The sequence below is a fragment of the Tribolium castaneum genome, chromosome 4 (assembly GCF_031307605.1).
Source record: "Tribolium castaneum strain GA2 chromosome 4, icTriCast1.1, whole genome shotgun sequence".
In the NCBI taxonomy this organism is placed as follows: Eukaryota; Metazoa; Arthropoda; class Insecta; order Coleoptera; family Tenebrionidae; genus Tribolium; species Tribolium castaneum.
In genome coordinates this window covers 7,006,253-7,018,958 of record NC_087397.1, presented here as the reverse complement: position 1 = coordinate 7,018,958, position 12,706 = coordinate 7,006,253, and the positions used below count along the sequence as shown (strand labels likewise).

Here is a 12,706-nt window from a genome sequence, read left to right as displayed (position 1 = left end):
CAAGATTCGGAGACTTATACAACTTTTTCATTTTCGGAGCGATCTGATTCAGACGAGACAGGAAGCGGAAACTGGGGGTGGGCCTCCAACACCTCGTCGCTGTTTCCCCAAGAAATTAAAAACGCTCCTCCCGAGGTGAATGCGCTTGGAGGAGGGCCCCAGCGGAGCGTCTTTGATCGGCTGCAGGCCAAGTTTTTGCTGCATCTATTTTGCAAAGCTTGTTAACCGCCAGATTAGCAAACGCGCACAGTTTCATCAAATCCCAATGAGATCCGCTACCTTCCAAGCCTAGGATAAATTGGGGGATTGTTCCGGCTTACAGTTGAGTAATGCCGCGTCGGTTCGCGTTTGCAGCTCGATATATCTAGCGGGCGCTTCCATTCTATATTTAATTCTGGATTTATATTTGGCCATACATCCTCGAAATTTGATGCATTATTATACCTTGAAATATAATTTCGAGAACGCGATAAATCCACCAACTTGGGTAGTGCCGGGGAGCGATAAGGAGCGACGGATTGTGGCCCCGCCGGCAAGGATCACAAAACAAATAGATCAAGATTGGAACCAACCCAGTTGAGTTTTGCTGGCCTCTGCATGCTCTGAGTAAACACAAATTCGGATCGAGACGGGAAGACCGGATGTTGATTGCGACAATGCCGAGAGATATACGGCACAGACAAATAACAATTTTAAAGAAAATACTCCTACATTTGTCGACGAAATAAACCTCCACTCTCTAATATCTAACAATTAGCTCAGACCGGACTATAACCCAAATTCATTGAAATCATTTCGGTTAGAGTCGGATTTTCCAGTCAAAATAATTTAAGAATAAAGACGAAAGTTCGGAATATATTAAAATAGTAGATATTAAATAGTAAATATTTTTCCGGAAAAAATGCTACCTGACACCGAGATTTCAAAATGATTTTAGTACAGTCACCCAAAATGAAAATGACGCGTCCATAATAAACACGCCTACCATGTATTTCTGAATCCGGTGCTCATTTGTTTTACAAAATTTGTTGGAAATAGGTCTAGAATCCACAAAAGAAGTCTAAATTTGTGGTTTTGAAGGATGACAAAATTCAGTCGAAAAAGGAATTATTTTTCCTTTTTTGAAGTTTTAAACACGTTTTTAAATTTACAACTAAAATAAACCGAGCCGAAAATACACAATAATACTGAAATTCAAGAAAAAAAAATTCAATTTTTTATTTTTTTGATACAGAAACATTATTTCGTAAAAATTGTCAAGAATAAAAAAATTGCAGAAGAATCGTAGAACCCTAAACAAAATAAAATGTTTGGTTGGCAAATTTTAATCTCACAATAAAGTTTATTTTGCCTCAACCGAATAAGGTAAACTTCACCTTCTCTCATTTTGCTCTAATACAGGCTTTTATTGTTATTAGGTATTAGATAATTTGCAATGAAACTAAAAAAAATATTTATTTAACCTTTATTTTGTTAAACCAAAAAGACACATTAGGCCAAAAATACAGTGAAACCTTCTTTAATAGACAACTCCGAATAACGGACACCTCTTCACAACGGACATTTTTTTAGGAACGTTACAAAACCTATACCTATTAAACTCCCATTAGGGGACACTTCTCCACAACGGACAATTTAAGATTCCCCTTCGGTGTCCGTTGTTGGAGATTTTACTGTAATATATTTTCCCTAACTTTTTAGAACGTTGATGATGATGAGACAGAAAACTAATTATTTTCAAAATTGCATTAAATTTCTTTCCTTTTTGTTAATTACTGAATAAAAGCATTTCTATAAATTATTATTTTTTTACGTTTATTATCACGTTTTTAACGTATAAACTTAAAAATCTGTTTTTTGTTGTGTTTATTTGTTGTACGATAAGTTATTAAATTTTCAAACAATATATTTTTTTTGGCCTTATTTTAAAGTGTTGACGCGTCTCAACTAATATGAAAATAATTTGTTTATTTGTCATTTGTCCCAACCAGCCATTTCCAAAAAAATTCTCAATTATTTCAAAGAATGATAAACAAAAAAAAATTTTGACCATTTTTCACACATTTTCCATAAAATAAAAAATTAACAACTTTTTCGACGAATATCTAACGATTGTTCAACGATAAAAATGTGAGGTCCTTTATGTGTCCCGTCCGTCATCAATTTGTATTTCTTTTTTCTGTTCGTATTTCAAATTTTAAAAATTATAGATTGCAAACAATTTGACTGGTAATAAGCTCCTATAAAGGAAAATTCACTTCAACTGATACGTTTGCAAAAACTGAACGGGACGTTCGTTAAAATGGAATGGCTGTGAATGACGATGAGAGCTTGGAATATATTAAAATACCGATATTCTTAACTTTTGTGAGCAGTTTATTTGAAATAAAGAGTTTTCTGAAAAAAGTGGCACACAAAAAATCGAGTATTATTTTTGGGCCGAGTGCGGCGCGTTTGACAGTAATTAGTCGTGGGGGAAGAGCCAATAACTCCGGATCCGGAAATCCAATAACAAAAACGCGGAAAAATGGAGCCATAAGTATAAAGGAGTAGATAATAAGTCAAACAACATCTGTTGCAGATTCACGATCGCACAAAAACTGGAATTACAACAGACTAATCTAATTGCTGTGAAATAACCATAAAGCTATCCTCTCGACGATAGAGACATCTTGCGGCCGCAAACGAGTTCTACAAAATAGCCATAAAGCAACTTACTAAAGACATAAATTTCGCAGGCCCGCTAAGAGGGATACAACACATACAAATTCTCAATTAGCTTTAGCTGCTCCCTTCGATTTTTCCCGACTTTGTACGTCAAAAGCCCTCAGACTGGATTTATAATTAATTAAGTGGAAGGCCACCAAGTCTTCGGCTGTCCTCGTGTCATTTACATTTATCTCTAATGAGAGAGCGCGATCGCGCGATAGCGATTTTTGCGGAAGTGAAATTTCGGCTAATTACTGATAATCATGCACGGAGCAGGTCGGGATAATACATTAGTGTGTTTATCGTCGGAGACGATCGACTTGACTGGTTCTCGATCTGAAAAATCCCAACTGTGCACATAAACAAGGAGCGTCCTTATCGCGGCTTGTATCCCAACGGGTACAAGAAGGCTAGCATGTGCTTTACTGAGCAGCTTTGAGTCAAATATGCACGGATTGAGATGTTAGCTTGAGAATCTTGATTAAAGATTTCATTCAATCGGCGGCCGCCAACGCTACATATACGAGCAAACCACCGCACGACGCCGTTAATTACGGGAAAATTGTGGGAATTGCGAAAAAGCGTGCTGGGAGGTTGTACCATCGATAAATTAGCGGCGACCCATAAACCATATTACCCGTAATTGAAATGGAAATCGTCGGAGCCGCGGGACGGCTTTGATTTGTGCGAAATCACTTGCGATTTCAATTTGCTGCGACGACGATATTTACTGCACTTGGCCTAGGTCATGGGTTTAAGTATTCCACCGGAAGATTTGTTTAAAATTCGCCTCGCAGTTTATTGAGCGCCACCCGCAGGCAAATTGCAAACCACGTATGATTTTGCCTTTTGTTGACATCCTTGTTATTCGATCCTTGTCTGATACGCAACTTTACCGAGTTATAAAAATAGAAACACGTACCTATCTTTGTATTGATAGGACGTGCGATTCAAACGCGATATTGTTTACGAGCCGCGATTTATTCGAGACGTACCGATCGTAAAAAATTATATTGCATCTCGCTGTCATACAATTAAAATGTATACGTGCGGTAGGGAGACACCTGGACACAAAGCGCAACACAGGTAGGCAGTGAATCAGATTCTTTTTTAAACTTTAACCATACTCTGCCTCATCTGCATTAACATATCATATCTAATTCTAGCTTGCGGATCTGATAGGTGTTAACGAGTGGCAGAAAATTATGTTCGCTGTAAATGTTTAGGTTTCAAAAGTTATATACGTAGGTAATACCTACCTATTAAGTTTGAAAGTGCTATTTAGATTTTAAATCTTGAATTCTCTATAGATATCTTAAAAATTATGTTGGTTTTAATGACAATATCAATAGCATAGGTAGGTACATTCATTAACTCGACTATACCGGTGATTCAAAAATGTCGGACAAACTCCCGAATGATGATAATTAAGCACAAAAATTAAGTCAGATTTTTTTCAAGCAACATTTTTTTTTATTAATTTTTTGTTTTGTTTTTCTTAGCAACGGTAGCGATTATTGCTCTTTTGTTTACTAGGATGTCTAATTTAAATTATTGTCGAATTTACAAGTTTTTTAATTGTTTTTTTCCATCACCGTTTGTTGATTATTTTCAACAGTTATTTATTTAATGTTGCAAGAGCAGTCGTTTCTGCTAACTAAAGTCAGAAAACTATGATTTTAAGCATCAAAAATTAACTTTGAAGAGCTGTATCTCGTGATAAAAGGTTCAAACAATTTTTGGTCATAGAAACTTCTAATTCATTTGATATTCTTTATCAGCACCCGAGAGATTGTACGGTACTTTTGAATCAATTTGTAGAATTCAAATTTAGTATTAAAAATCTTGTGATAAAGAATTAAAATTCTTTTTTAATTTTTTTGCATTATATTTTGGTAAAGTTTTTGTCAAGAAATGTTTTTATTCTTGTCTTAGTATTATTGAAAATCAAGACAAGATTAAGATAACCATTGAGTTAACAATTTCAAGTCAAAAAACAGCGATCAAGAATCTAGTTTTCTTGTCAAGAAATCTTGACTCTTTCTATTATGATGCTTGTGCATTCTGATTTTATTCATGTTTACTGCTAGATTGGCCATGGAACAGAAATTGAATTAAACAATGAATCGCAATTAACTTTTAATTTGAATTAATTTTTTAATTTAATTTAATTCACCTGTTGTTCGTTTTTTAAAGTTGGTTCTTGAATTTTTTTCCAAAAAAATTGAGTGGTGTATTTTTAATTTGTAATTATTGACATCAAGACCAAGAAGTAGTCAAATTAAGAATAAAACTGTTTACTGTCTTGATGGAACACTAATGTAAAAATCCGCAAAATGCAATTTACTTTATGTTTTTAGCTTTTTTGATTATTTATACTACTTACCTATTTAAATTATGTACATATTTTTTTAATTATTATCCATTAATTGCCCCAAGTTTTTTGTCATAAATATAGATTTATTAAAAAAAAAGAACGTTACCTACTGTTACCGGAAATTTTTTCCAACTTTTTGGATTGTTCTTTACTGAATCATATACCTACTACATCCACTCGTATTCCTGTACAATTTTTATTGAATTTTTTATTAAAACAAGTTAAACATTTTTTCGTCTATCAATGCTATAAATACTTCAAATTATAATTTATTAGTTGAAGTTTTTTGCACATTTTTTTTGCTTTTTATATTTTTTTCACTGGAAAAAAGATGAAAAATAGTAACTATTTTAGCTTTTAAAAATAAAACCTGGTGTAGTTATAAGTTACCGAAGAGGAGGCAGATCTGCATAACATCGCCCTATTTTTTCAAGTAAATTTCTTTGTATTTAACGTCAATTTAGACGACGAAATGCTGTTTGGCATTAATTTAAAAGTTTAAAAGTAATGGGTCTTCGAAGCCAATCTCTTGGTGGGCTTCAAGAAGTTACTATTGACACAATAGCTTCGCTGTTGCCGCTACAAACGTTTTTATTATTTTTTACCACAGCCTTGACTAGAAACAAGTAAGAAACATTTTAACACTGGAATATTTTTTCTTTTACAAATGACTACTTTGCCTCATATTTCGCCCGTCACATCCAACCTTGACTCCACTTTGCGTCACATTCTTTGAAAATCAAATTCGTTACAGGTAAAAGTTTTTATTGAAGGTCTTAGGCACAATAGAGTACACGGGGGTACCGTTATTTTTTCGGCCGTTTTTTTCAGTTTAAAGCTCGTGGTGCTCAGGTGAAGCCTTGTCATTACGTAAATCATTCGCCCTCTGATATTTAAGTTATAAGCTGAAAGTTCCGTCAAGTAAATAACCCAAATAGACTCTACGCCATTACCTTAGTAAATTGTTCAGGCATACCAAGCTAACATGAAATTAAACTCGCCTAAAAGAGAGCCAATTAGAAGTGGCAAGATTCAAGATTTATCACCATAGCAACGAGTTAGCTGTCTCCGGGTGAAGGATTGCCGGTCACATGGCCCCAGGGTTGGGGGAAGGACCAAGTAAGTAGCGGGGGAGAATGGAAATACTGATTGTCCGGCCGATAAAAGGGCACTTTAAAATTCGAGGAAGCGGGCGGCCATGTTTGACTAGTTTCGGGAAAAAAGGCCAAATCATCGATCTCTCACACCGTAATTCGTCATTGCTTTCCTCGAGCTTCGCTCCTATTTTTTATAATTTATCGCCGGACGTTGCAGTATTTTCACGACAAGTAATGGACGCCGCTGTATTACGTTCATTGTTTATTGAAAAAATGGCAAAAGTTGAGGAGCGTGTACACAAGGTGTTGCCCGCAAGGGTGGCCATCCAACGGGAAAATCCAATAAGTCCGGACTAACGTCGGTCTTTTAAGCCAAGTTTTAAATTGCGTGCGATTTGTGGAACGTGTGGGGAAATATGTTTGATTAGGGCAATTACGGCTCAATTGTAGTGAATAAAGTTAATAAGGGTGTGCCGATAAGATCGGCGTAATTGTTGGAACGGGTTGTAGAGCGCCAAAGAAGTGCGATAAGTGTATGGTTATGAAATTTTCAGTTATATGAAGATTAACGCGAGGGGTGCGCAAAAGATAAACCATAATTAGCAGGATGTCATTTACACTTGTTATTTAAAATTAAAGTGCTTTATTCGCAGATATTCATCTCTGCTTTCACCCTCGCTTTTTATATTAAAATAAACACCGGCGTACAGACGGTTGGAGTTTTTCGCCGGCTGATTGTTGAATAAATCTTGGAAATATTTCCGACCACGCAATATATTGAAATATGAGTTTCTGAACAAGTTTACACATTGTTAATGCAAATCAATTGCTTATGCTACCGACCACCTATAAATCAATTATGCCGTGATTTGATACATTAAGGTGCTTGTCAAACGGATGATTAATGCCGCTCCTGATGAATTATTAACTTTTGATTCATGTGAATAATTGTTCGGTGGCAGTACATCACGCATTGTTGAAGAACCGTGGGAGCTGATAAACATCAGGGGCGTCGATGCTGTTTACACGCGCATTTTTAAACATTGTCTCATTAAAAAAGGAACGAGAGCGCCGACTTGCTCGGTACAACGCGCAGAGATTCGAAATATTCGTATTATGTGCGGAACAATGCGATCATAAAGCATTTAACAAAACGCAATCACATAATACACAAATACACTGACCAGTGACAACCCTGCGACCTGTGATCTCCACCGATCCACTCCATGAATCATCCGCAGTCCGGCTCTGATAAAAACACAAACACCCCACGCACCAATGATATATTAATGAGGCGGGCTGAATAAAATTTTGACCGGTCTAGGGCCGTGTTCGACACAGCAGCGATTTAAATGCAACGCTAGATAAATTTCAAAGTGCTGGAAAATATTTCCGGTGCATTTTTCGATAGACCAGATATATACGCACACGGCCCATTTATATTTGAAAGTTTTATTCGAAAAATATTGCCATACAACTTGTCAGAAAATAAAACAAAAGTCGATAAATTATTGATGGGGCTGGCCCGTCGTCCGCCTAGCGAAGCACCTCATGCCACGCCGATATATTCCGATATTTGAGACGTATCCGTGTTTTGAATCAGCTTTCGACAATTATTTTTTCGCGATATTCAAATGAGCAGTTTTCCGGAGTCTTGCCAACGATTCTGTAAACAAAAACGATCGAAAAATATGTCCGAGAACGTATTCTCGGAATAAATTTTATTTGCGATTTACAGTGCAGACGATACAAGCGGCAATAAATCAGCGTTTATAAATTTATCTGGGTTCTATTCTTCTTGAACCGCTTCACTTAGTTGGCTCGGCTCGTATCTCAGAGACCATGTCTGAGGATATTTATCCTGACATATAATACGCTGCTGTATGAAATTTGTCGCACCATTAAACACTCATGTATATGTTGGTTCGGTTGAGGCTTCTTCCACTCTGATTTTTAAAAGGATCGCCAAGGACTCAAGAGTCGCGACGCTAACGTCTGCCATGCAATTAGTTTGCCATGTACTGCACACTGAATATATTACGCCGTTATAACACACCACATTTACGGCTAAACATCTGCTTCGGTTTCGCGACGATTGGACAACGGGAATTTTCATATTTTACAACGAGAATTATTCAAATTCCGACTCATTACAGCGCGCCACAATTTCACTACACTCCCTGGCTGCCAGAGTCGCTTTGATCGCAACCAAACTAATTATTTTACGAACGACCAGATTTTAAATTGTCTCTGAATTCGACTGCAGACACAAATTTTAAGATTGTAAAAATTTCAAATGTGTTATGTAATTACAATGTGAAAAAATCTATTATTGACCTTTAAATATTAGAAAATTATTCTTTTTTTACGAAAGCCGTAGATACTAACTCCCTGACTCACCTAAAGTTATTTTCAAGCCTACAGGGTGTTATGTTTTTTTAAATGGAACATCTTACATTTTTTTTAATATTAATATTTTTGAGATAAAGTGTTATTGGTTGGTTTTGCTTTATTTTTTAAATAAGTTAAATTTTTTAACGAAAATACACTTTAAAAAAATATTACATAAAAACTAAGAACTTTTGGAAAGTAGGATTTTAAGGAAGAAAGTTGATATATTTTTTTAGCTCACTGGAATCAAGAAGATAAGAAAATGAAGAGGTTTGTTGCAATTTTTCAATTTTTTTTGCAGACTTTTGAATTATCTTTCTAAAAACATTAACAGTTAGGTGCCTTTTGCTAATTATTTAACAGATATTTAAACATTAGGGGCCTGTATTCATTTTAATTCGTTGTTAAAAGTTGTCAACGCGAATACACCAATCAAATTGGTTCGATTTGGTCGCGTGATTAATTGCGGATTAAATTAATGACGCTTCTGTAAACCGGTCTTTAAAGTGAAATATTTTTTTATTTATTAACTTTAGGCATTTGAAACTTTATGTTTAAATAGACAATTTAATAGTTTTTGAGAAGCAGGATCATAAAATTTTAAGTTTCATTAAAATTTTTCAAGTTATTCAACTTTTAACAAGGTTCTTAATTTTTCTATGTTCCTAATTGCAATACACTAAACAATTGGAACACTTTTAAAATGGTTAAAGTCATACTATTACAAGATTCTTTGTTTTTATGTAATCAATGTTTTTGTCAAAAAAAATTAAATTATTTCTGAAAAAAAGCAGAATCCGCCAATAATAGTTTAAATCAGAATCATTATTATAAGAAGTTGCGTTCAAAAATGGAATAAAATTTAGGGTGTTCTAATTAAAAAATATATAACTTTACTGTTTTTTCAATATTGGGACATATTTTACCGCAATATTTTAAAAACATGCAACAGAAACGCGTCTATAATCTAGAAAAAAGAAAAAGTTTATATCTCTAATAATAAACATGTTATGGAGCTTTTTCGGATAGTTGGGACAGTCTGTAAGTACCAAAAATGATAAAATACGTATTAAATAACAAAGTTAAGACAATATAAAATGAAATATAAAAGTTTTATAATTAGTATAATTACACACATTGGGCTTTTTGTTTGTTCTTGGTTTATTTTTGTAAATGGTGTTTTTTGTATTTAGGTTTTGTGTTCGGTTTCATTTTAATTTTATAGGCTGGAAAATAGCCATTTCTTCCATGAAACCTTTCTCTCAATTTTTTTCCACGACATTTTTTGGTAGCAATTACAGTCACCTCTTCAAACTTTCTTCTTTTCCTTCTTTTTTTTTCCTTTCTTTTTTCTTTCTTTTCTTCAAACTTAACATTATGTCTCAATATTACAACAAATATTAAGTGAAGTAGTTAAGTTTAATTAATTGCAAAGTAACTACTAATAATTGTAAGTCACTTAGTCACCAACTTCATTGGTTTTAATAAAATATTGTTTAAGACCGTGTTTCTTCGAAAGCAAAAACTGATTATACATTGCCTGAAACATTCTGAGTTAAAAGCACCTAATCACCTTCTTTTTGAAAATGTAAAACGGCTCTCAACAACAACATCTCAACAGTTTCTCCAAGTTTTGAGACTTACAATGTCATAAGAAAGTAAATTAAATATAGAAACAAAAATACCAAAAGAGAGGAAGAATTATGCGTAAAAGCGTGCAAATCGGTTCATATTAGTCTTTTTTAAATCTTCAATAAGCCTGTTGCAAGGATATTTTAATTTATAAATAATAAAGGACTACTTCTGCTCTGGAACCAAAAAAAAATAAATAAGGTTCACAAATATTAGGAATGAAGTTTTGTGATTTGAATGTGAATAAATGCTGGCTTAATTTTGTAAATGCACTGAGTTTTTGTGTTTTTTGTGCAATTAGCTGTGGTAATTGTGTGGTATCTGGTTCTCCCCACGAGCCTAGTCTCGGTTCAATATTTTATGCGCGTGTTGATTCGTGGTTCAATAAATCACGGTTCGGTTCCATAAATAATATTTGGAAATCGGTCGACACGTAAGTTATGGGTTATCCTCTGTAAAAACCGTAGGATAGAAGCGTTTGAAGCCTCAAAGTCATGCAATGTGTTGTGCAAGCAAGAGAATTCGGTGTAAGCGTTTGGGGTCAACCCTCTCGAAAGCTTGAGGCTTGTTAGTTTTAGTGTTAGATTAGAATTGGCGTTACTAAATGACTGAAATTATTGCAGAGTCCTGACACACGGCATGCCTCAGGCCTTCGACCGGGAAGTTGTCGCCAACCACCGGCCTCATCGACTAAATCGGACCATTGAGAACTGCTCCTACGCCAAACTGATGGACTTGTGACATGTGTATACTTTAGTGGTTAGTGTATTTATAATCCAAAGTAATTGAATGTTACAGTGACGATATTTTTTCGTTTTGGGAGAACTGGAGAGATGTGCGATCGCAACTATATACGTAATTGGGTTTATGTGCCATAATTCTGAGGAAACTTAACGATATACGTAAATTATAATCCTAGTAGATGTAAGTCTAAATTGTAATTAAGTGACTGAGTATTTTTTCTATTAGGATGTTTCTGTACATAAGGTTTCGGTAGTCGTGGTCATCAAGCGCCACAAAAATCGCAAAATTGTTCAAAACCAGTCATGAAATGTTTTTGTGGTCTTGAGCCTGTTTGTCCACTCAAAACATTGCAATTTATTATGGATCTCTATTTTTTTGTTACTTTACAATTATAAATATAAGCATAATTACTGTGTAAACTGTAAGGAAATTTTCGAATGGCTGCTGCAGTTTATCGATGTTGTCGAATATTACGATGCTATTTATGCCCAGTCACATTGGAAAATTGCGAATTGTATATAATACAAGACGATTTCTTTGCTATTTTTATAGAGCACCGCTTGTACTAATTTATGAAATTTTACTTTGTGTAACATAATGTACATATGAAATTTTTAAAACGAACCTCTTTTAAGAATTTATGCCTCCTGTGCGTACGTACCTAAAATAGTGCTTAAGGGAAAATATTTTAAGACGTGTTTTTTTAGTTTAATTGTTTGAAACGAAAGTACAAGAAATGTATACGTAAATGTACTAATTATACAGAGGAACTCTGTACCTTGCAACCAGTGTGTTTGGGCTGAGCTACATCTTCGTAATCCTAAAACTTTGTACATAAGCTGTAAAATTTCATAGGGTAAGGATAAAATGTATACTGTTCATCTAGAGTATTGTTTGTTTTTCTTTCTCGTTTTTATCGACATTTTGTTGCTTATTTGTTGCTCAAAGATTCCTTTTCCATGTAATATACGCTCCTTACCTTCTCTGTCGTCTATGTGTGACTGTAATTTATTTTAATAAAAGTCATGTTCTAACCCGCTTTTTCATTCCACCCGGCCAACAAGGACGAAAAAGTTGTATTTGTTCAGTAGCCAGGAAGGCAATCAGCTCCAGTAAATAATAATTTTCAGCGAGGTGCATGCTGAAGCCGAACATATATTAGAGCTGCAATGAATCAGAGTTTCAGTTAAATCCACCTTGATGAATGTTTTTGGCTTCATGCCTGTATAAATCCTCAATGCATACCAATGAAGTACGCTCTATTCCGATTTAAGTAGCGACACATAAATATCCTTTTTCTCTGTCTTTCCCCACACGACATAAGATCCTTCCCTCCTTCCATTCGCACGATTCAAATTTTTATTAATTATTTCACCGACAAAAATTCGCTCTTGTTCGGCATGCATGCAACACCTGGTAGCGCCATCCCTCATCGCTGTCAGGCGGCTGATTGCCTCACACCGCAAATCTACCCCTACCAGAGGGATGCTTCCACCCCCGGGCCTCGACTAAATTCGTATACGTTCATTTCACAGTTTAATCCTTGTGGATTATTACAACCTGCATGCAATTTGATAGAGTGTTGTGCGGTTTCTTGCCCTGGAATGGATGGACCCCACATATCATAATGACCAGAGGTGCGCTGCCGTAAGAGCGGATGCACTAAAACGTTGTTTATTGGAAGGCGCATGATTTATTTCCGGTTTTATTGTGCTTTATTCCAGCACGGATCCATAATGCGTGATGCTTACAACTT

The 12,706-nt window shown here is 35.0% G+C and overlaps 1 protein-coding gene across 7 annotated transcripts in view; it reads left to right on the top strand.

The window, feature by feature from the left end:
- Ubx (ultrabithorax) overlaps positions 1–11,984 on the top strand; it is a 103,839-nt gene extending 91,855 nt beyond the window's left edge. For 6 of the 7 annotated variants that reach the window (XM_064355973.1, XM_064355971.1, XM_008203015.3 and 3 more), the window contains one exon: positions 10,830–11,984. The gene's annotated coding sequence lies outside the window, so the exon portion shown is untranslated. The remainder of the gene's footprint in view (positions 1–10,829) is intronic. The other variant, XR_010333649.1, reaches the window with a different exon arrangement.
- Positions 11,985–12,706: the final 722 nt, after the last annotated feature.